Source organism: Paramormyrops kingsleyae, chromosome 1 (genome assembly GCF_048594095.1).
Source record: "Paramormyrops kingsleyae isolate MSU_618 chromosome 1, PKINGS_0.4, whole genome shotgun sequence".
NCBI lineage: Eukaryota > Metazoa > Chordata > Actinopteri > Osteoglossiformes > Mormyridae > Paramormyrops > Paramormyrops kingsleyae.
In genome coordinates, this window is record NC_132797.1 from 22,599,956 (window position 1) to 22,607,473 (window position 7,518).

The 7,518-nt window shown below is 40.0% G+C and overlaps 1 long non-coding RNA gene across 1 annotated transcript; it reads left to right on the forward strand.

Moving 5' to 3' along the window:
- The first annotated feature begins 373 nt into the window (after positions 1-373).
- LOC111854638 (uncharacterized) lies at positions 374-5,619 on the forward strand. Its single transcript, XR_002840722.2, has 3 exons — positions 374-3,427; positions 3,794-4,076; positions 5,435-5,619. It is a non-coding gene; the product is annotated as an uncharacterized lncRNA (long non-coding RNA).
- The last annotated feature ends 1,899 nt before the right edge of the window (positions 5,620-7,518 follow it).

Here is a 7,518-nt window from a genome sequence, read left to right on the forward strand (position 1 = left end):
TTGATGTGATTTTGTGGGATATGCCATCATGAGTGAATGTTGTCAAGCTCAGCTGCGATACTGTCATGAGTATGATGACCCTTGAATCTTCTGCATGCCAGTGCTGCTTTCCCTCACTCCATGCTGTGTAGATTTTAGAGCCCGACCGATAAAGGATTTTGAAGGCCGATACTGATACAAATATTTGTTGGTTTTAAAACCGATATTCCGATATATCGGCCGATATATATATATATATTTTTAAATTTCAGAAACACGCAACAAAACATTAACAGATTTCCCTAACATTAGTTATTTGTAGTTATTTATGAGTTTTAACTAACATAATATGATAATGCATTTTAAAAAGAAACTTGTTTCTTTTATTGTCACAACAGAACAGAGGAACATCAAAATATAATTTTTGATTAAGTTCTGATAAATAAAATGTATAAAAAATAAAAATACAAACTTAAGATATGAAACGTAAAGTCCTTTGAACAAAAACACAAAAACAACAACAACCAAATCAAAGTTACCAGTTTTAAAAGACTTGGTAAGCTTCATAAATATAACTTTGAATAGCACAAGCAATAGAACTTTTATGCACAAGCTACGTTTGATACTTTTTCTCTATGTCTAAATGTTCACTCCTCGCAAATTTACATTTTACAATGCAGGGACTGTAACTAGAGATATGCTAGTTATAAATACAGTAATCATTACTTTATTTAGGCAGAATAAGTTCGTTGTGGTTTCCAAGCTCATTAATGTTAACGTTAGCGGTCTTCCACTGATAGTGGCATTAGCTAGCTTTGTGGTTAGCTAGTCTATGATGAGCCATAATTTAGCAATGGATAAAGTCATACTGCAAATTGTAAAACATACATTTTCAATATAACAGGCCAAGGAGAGATGATACGTCTCACTGCTATAACTGCCACGCTATTAAAGAAATACTTCAGTCTCATTGTCAAAAGTTAAAAGGACAGTCAGTCAACTACTGTACACTGTAACAACGTAACGTAATTACTAGCTAATTCCGCTTCACTCTCTGCTTATTTAACAGCAGCAAAACTGGACATGATAGTCACGAATTTTGTCATGCTTATTTGAGTTAAGAGAACTGATGGGGATGTTCTTTTAATTGTTATTCAAGCAATGTATGTCTCGTGACCAAATCACCATGAACACACTTCACCGATGATCTCACTCGCGGATAACTGGTTCTCTCTGCCCGACTCTGGCTGGATCTGCAGGTTGCAGGATGTGTGGCGCGTTATACACGAGTGTTGCCAACAGGGACGGTGTAGAGTGCCCTCTGGTGGACAAACTATACAACGCCAACACTCATGACATGGTTGAAGGGTGTTTCGTCCGTTTTTATTTTATTTTTGAAATATTCATTTATCGGCCATTATAAATGCCGATACCGATAGTTTGGAAAATGCCTAATATCGGCCGATAATATCGGCCTGCCGATAAATCGGTCGGGCTCTAGTAGATTTATCCAATGTGCAGTTAGGCTAAGATTTTTTTGCTTTTATTATGCGCAGGACATAATGTACAGTACATTTAACGTATACATTCTTCCCTTTAACTTCAACAAGGGAAAATTAATGTCTGTATTTCCACCGTAAAAATGCTACTTTTGAACTCGCCATTGCTGTGTTCCTCCTGTGCGTGTGTGTTTGTGTAAACACCTGCCCACCTCTGCCTCTGGTTGGATAACCATGAAATTTTGCTCTATCTTAGCCAATCATGATCACTTATGCGGTTGTCTCGCCCCTGCCCTCGCCCCTCTCCAAAGAAAAGAATGGCGTCAGTAATGCCGTGATTTTAACGCCGTTATTCCCATCCATCAATCCATCCATCCCTCATCTACCACTTTTCCGGGTCAGGTCACGGGGGCAGCAGTTTAAGCAGAAAAACCCAGACTTCCCTCTCCCTGGCCACTTCGTCCAGCTCCTCTGGAGGAATCCCGAGGCGTTCCCAGGCCAGCCGGGAGACACAGTCTCTCCAGCATGTCCTGGATCTTCCCCGGGGCCTCCTCCCAGTGGGACAGGCCTGGAACACCTCACCAGGGAGGTGTCCAGGAGGCATCCTAATCAGATGCCCAAGTCACCTCATCTGGCTCCTCTCGATGTGGAGGAGCAGTGGCTCTACTCTGAGTCCCTCCCAGCCACCCTGCGGAGGAAACCCATTTCGCCCGCTTGTATTCGTGACCTCATTCTTTTGGTCATTACCCGCAGCTCATGACCATAGGTGAGGGTAGGAACGTAGATCGACTGGTAAATCGAGAGCTTTGCCTTTTGCCTCAGCTCCTTCTTAACCATGTCAGACCGATGTAGCGCTCACATCACTGCTGACACTGCACCAGTCCGCCTGTCAATCTCCTGCTCCATCCTTCCCTCACTCGTGAACATATGTAGGCTTAATTCAGTTGTTCTCAACCTTTATTGCACCGCAACCCACTTTTTACCATGCTGGCTGAGTTGTAACGCTACGATTGAGCATGCAAGGCACTCTGCAATTTGCGTCAATCAATACCTATTGCATACATCTGATTGGATGTGCCAGTGAATTTTAAATGAAGCATCTGTGGTTTGTCTTTGATTAGTTGAGTTTTGCACTAACCAAGACCCATTTATATAGGATAATGCAAGGATTGGGGCAAGGAAATCTGATTGTTGATCAGAATAGGAGCTTGCTGGTTTTTAAAATGCTTAGATTTCCAGCTCTACCTCACGACCCTTTCAGAGCTTGACCCATGGGTTGAGAATCACTGCCTTAACATTCTAACATAGTTTAACAGCTTTATTAATATACTTTAATAACAAAGATTATATGATTATACAATTATAATGTTTGCTATAACGCATGTTTATTATCAATGTATTTTAAACTGCTACTAATCTTCAGTGGTTGCCATTCTATATTTCCCTCCATATGGGAGGAGGCACGTCTAATAAACAGAAGGAATCCATAATCTCCTTTGTCTCTCGGATGAGGTTCTGTAAGAGGTCAACTAGGGTTGTATCCTTGCCGGTTAGTGCATCTAATTGAATAACAACTATCCGGCATTTTGGCTAAACAAATGTGGTAAAAATAAGCAGCAGGCAGCGTAATAAAGCCTTATTTTGCGCGCCGGGTGGGCGGTCCTATGCGCATGTGACGTCACGTGAAAACTGACGTAAAAATCGCCACTGTGGTTCGAGAACCTCAAGCTTATAAAGTTTGGTGTGAGCAGAAACACAACTCATTTTCAGTTCGCACTTGTGGAAGAGTATCTCAGCAAAAATGTGCTTCTGGTGTTTCCCCTTCTTTTGGTCCAGTGGCTCATCAGATGATGAGTCTGAGGAGCAGCTGATTGTTGAGGAGGATGAAGTGCATGATGTGGAAACGATCGAGGCACAGCCGGTGTCCATTTGGATGCCAGATTAAAGATGTAAGACAGTGTTTCCCAAACCGGTGTTCGCGGACTCCCAGACGGCTTGTCTTATTCCAGATCACGTTAATGCAGAGTAATCACCCCGTTGATCGATTTATCGTTTGACACACTTATAAATGTCTTTTAATGTGCTTGTATATTATTGTGTGAATTCCTGTGTCAACAACAACCAGCACAGCAAAATATCATACTGGTTGTGAATAAGGCGCGAACGCGAAGTAACTCAGTGAACCAGCAAACACATATGTCGTCTGTAATTCATATGTAGCCTTGCTAGCATGGACCAACAAAAACTAAACGATGTATTTATAGTTGCTGAAATCGCATGTCACTTGGTTTCCTTACTTCCATATTATTGTGCAGTCCTCCCACAGCAAACTCAGCAGACCCAGACTCCCGAACTGCAAACAAGAACGGAAGCAGCATATGATTAAATATCGGGTTCCTTGTGATCAGCCCTCGCGAGGAATCCATACGACAAAAGAAACTAAGCTGTGTTGTGCACAAATATTCTCACCATTAAGAGAGCGGGGAAGCGTGGAGAGGTCCCATTGCAAATTGCATGTTGCACGCAAGGTGAGGATTTGCACGTTGCCACAGAGAAACGCCAGGATAAGGCAAGGATCCTGCACAAACACATGTACAGGTAAGGGCTCACTCGACAACCGGGTATACAGTACAGCCATTTACAATGACAAAGGCTATTTACATTCGCGCTGAGCATGCTGGGAGATGTTAATTACCTTGGCTAAAGAATTAAGGGGGCTCGCCGACGCAGCTACTGAATCGCAGAAGATGGGGAGTGTGGGAGGTATTTTCTGCAAAAATGCAAGTGATAAAATGAAAATACAATCTCCACTTTGCCATTTAGTTTTCATTCAAAGTGTATGCGCAAAAATCCTGCAAAAATTAAAATGAAATAGCACCATTTGCATTTTAATTTTCCACTCACGTACGAGTCACATTTGGAAAATAAAAATAAATAAATTTAATAACCATTCTGTCTTTTAATTTTGCAATTTGACTTTTCATTTCCTACTTTGCTTTTTCATTTGCAAGTTCCCAACATGCAAATATATGTTAATTGGAGCGGTCATTGGGCAGAGCCATGCGTTTTCTCAGTGCGTTTACGGATTCCGTTGTCATTGTGTTCCTTGCGCACGGTCGCCCATGTCACCCAAACTAATGGCAAAGTCACACGTGGCTTAACTTAGCTACTCATTTGCAGCTTCCGATTCATTTAGCTTCTTATTCGTAGCGATGTTAATGTTTTAAGTTATTCCAAGGTTCCCTAGAGGGGACTGTTCGCAGCGGCACATGCTATACAGTTTATATTTAAGACATTTTGAAAATACGAAATAAAATACGAATAGAATTTTTAAGAAGTAGCACACATATTTATACAGGTATGCCATTGTAATGAAACACTAGAATTCAAATGGCCCATACTGCCATGTTTCCAGCTAGGTAGCCTATAACACCTATCTAGCCCAGGATCATTTCAGTGTCCTTACAGTGGCGTACGTGCCTGCCATATGCTATGCAAAAAACGCAGTTGTGAGCTATAGCTCCGCCCACTGCCCGCTTTAGTTAACATATATATTTCCATGTTGGGGAACTTGAAAATGAAAAAGCAAAGTAGGAAATGAAAAATCACAAATTGGACAATGAAAAGACAAAAAGGATATTTTATTTAATTTTTCACATCTGACTCATACATGAGTGGAAAATTGAAATGCAAATGGTACTTATTTAATTTTAATTTTTGCAGGATTTTTGTGCATAGACTTTGAAAGCTAAATGGCAAAGTGTAGATTGTATTTTCATCTTATTTTCATTTTATTTTTTGCAGAAAATACTTAGGGAGGGGGTATTTGGGTAGAATGTTTAATAATGACAACAGAGGGATTAGCAATCAGTCAAAATGAATGATTTCTTTCTTCATAGTGATTATCAATTAAACCATTTAAGAACTATTATATATCAGTTCACTTTGATCCACAGGTACTACTGACAGTGCAAGAATTAGCAGTAATTGTTACCTGAATCTTACGGCAATGAGGAAGGACAGGAGAGGAGAAAGAACTAAGAAGGGTGCAGGAAGGAAAGAAAGAAAGAAGAGAGTGGAAGATCAAGATAGACTGTAAAGAAACATTTTGTCTATCACAATAAAACATTGTGGAATCAAATGAAGTGGATGAAACTTTCATTCAAATAGAAGGGAGATTGAGCTGATTATTGACTGGGAGTAAAAACCTAATTCCTAGTTTTTATGTGGTTAATCCCACTGACCTGCTGGGAACTAGAGTGTTTGCAAGGGGAGCCTGGTAAATATTCCCGGTATCATGAATCCAGTGGAAAATGCACCATTTATTGACCCAGTATCAGGTCCTGCCCACCTTGTCTGCCTAATCCTCTCGTCTCCTCCCTGGTTTAGCCCGTTAAAGTCAAGCCTGTTGCTCGCTAAGTCTTACATCTCATCAGGCCCGGCGCCATGGGGGAGTGTAAGGGGGTGTCGCCCCCTCAGAGGGATAATGCTGCCCCTCTGTTAAAATAAGCCCTAATTGAACTTTTTAATAAAAAAAAATATATATATTTTCATTTTAAAAGACTAATATATGTTAGATCACTATAATTAGCTAAAAAATAAAGTCTACATTTTACATACATGTCGGTACATTCTAGACTAGATTTTCAAATCCAGGCACTTGATTGGTCATTTGGGTCAGTGGGAACAAATACTTCCTGTGTTCACTTCTTTTGTTCTGCCTCCATACCTGGTCCCCAACTTTAAAGTCTGCTTTGGGAGCACCAAACTTGAGTGCTCCTGTCGTTTCTTCACATTTTCCTTCATGATTTCCCTGATGGAATCACATCTCTCACAGACCGCTTCCTCTGCCATGATGGCCTTCACACTGCCGTCAACCTGTGAACAGAAGAGTGATTGCCCTAAATGTGTAAGATATACACAAATTTGAAAACGCACTCAAACACACACACACATACACACACAGATGGACGGACGGACAGACAGAATTTACTAACCAAGTAATCCTGTGGCATTTCTGAGGGATACCGAGCTTCTCTCCAAAACATTAAAAAATAAGGGGAGTACTTGGTGGTAACCTGGGTTTTGGTTTGAAGCCCAAACATCACTGCATCCAAGTACACATCCTAGGGGTCCAGTCTTTCCCTAACAAGCTTTCAAGTGCTCTAAAGAACAAATATTATGTATTTTACATTTATATTAACAATGTATTATATTAATAATAGCATATGATATGAATATAACATATGTGATCTTATGTTAATATATAATATGTAAATGCCGTCTACAAAGACTAAATAAATGTTGATGCACAATATTGAAATTTGGTGCCACCACTCATGACACATGTTCCTTACCTTTGGATAGATTCACTCTTTCCACTAAGCCATTTGTTTTGGGGATGATAAGGGAAGCACAGGCTTCATCTTATGCCAAGTCTGGCACACAAACCATTATTTAACTTTGAATGAAAATATGGAAAGGCACGTTAGTCCCTGGACACACAATGCAAAAAAACTGTATACCAGAAATACATGGAAATATCAATATGATGACAAAAACTGACTAAGTTTACCTGTGTGATGCAAAATAACAAATAAGACAGAAATGTAATGAGTTGGTAATTTTCTATTATTTACATATATACTGTATACTACCCGAATTAACAAATTCTTTCCCTTGATCAGTGAGGATTCTTTTTGGAGCCTCAAACTGATGGAAGCAACGGAGGATGCACTCTGCTGCTACTTCTGCCTGCTTTGAGGTTAATTTATACCCCCTTTTGGTGACTGTCAATGGCCCTATTAGGTCCATTCCCAACAATTCAAATGGGATCTCAATCCAATTTAAAATTTATGGTGGAAATTGAAAAAAAAAAAAGGTACATGACAAGGCTCCTTCCTGCAAAGCTGATCTATCAACTGCTCTACAAGAATGTTGGAACCTGATTGAGGTAAAATACAGTGGTACCTCAGTTCTCAAACCCATTAGAACTCGAATTTCTTAAAAGTCGAACCAACCAATTCGAAAAAAAAAATTA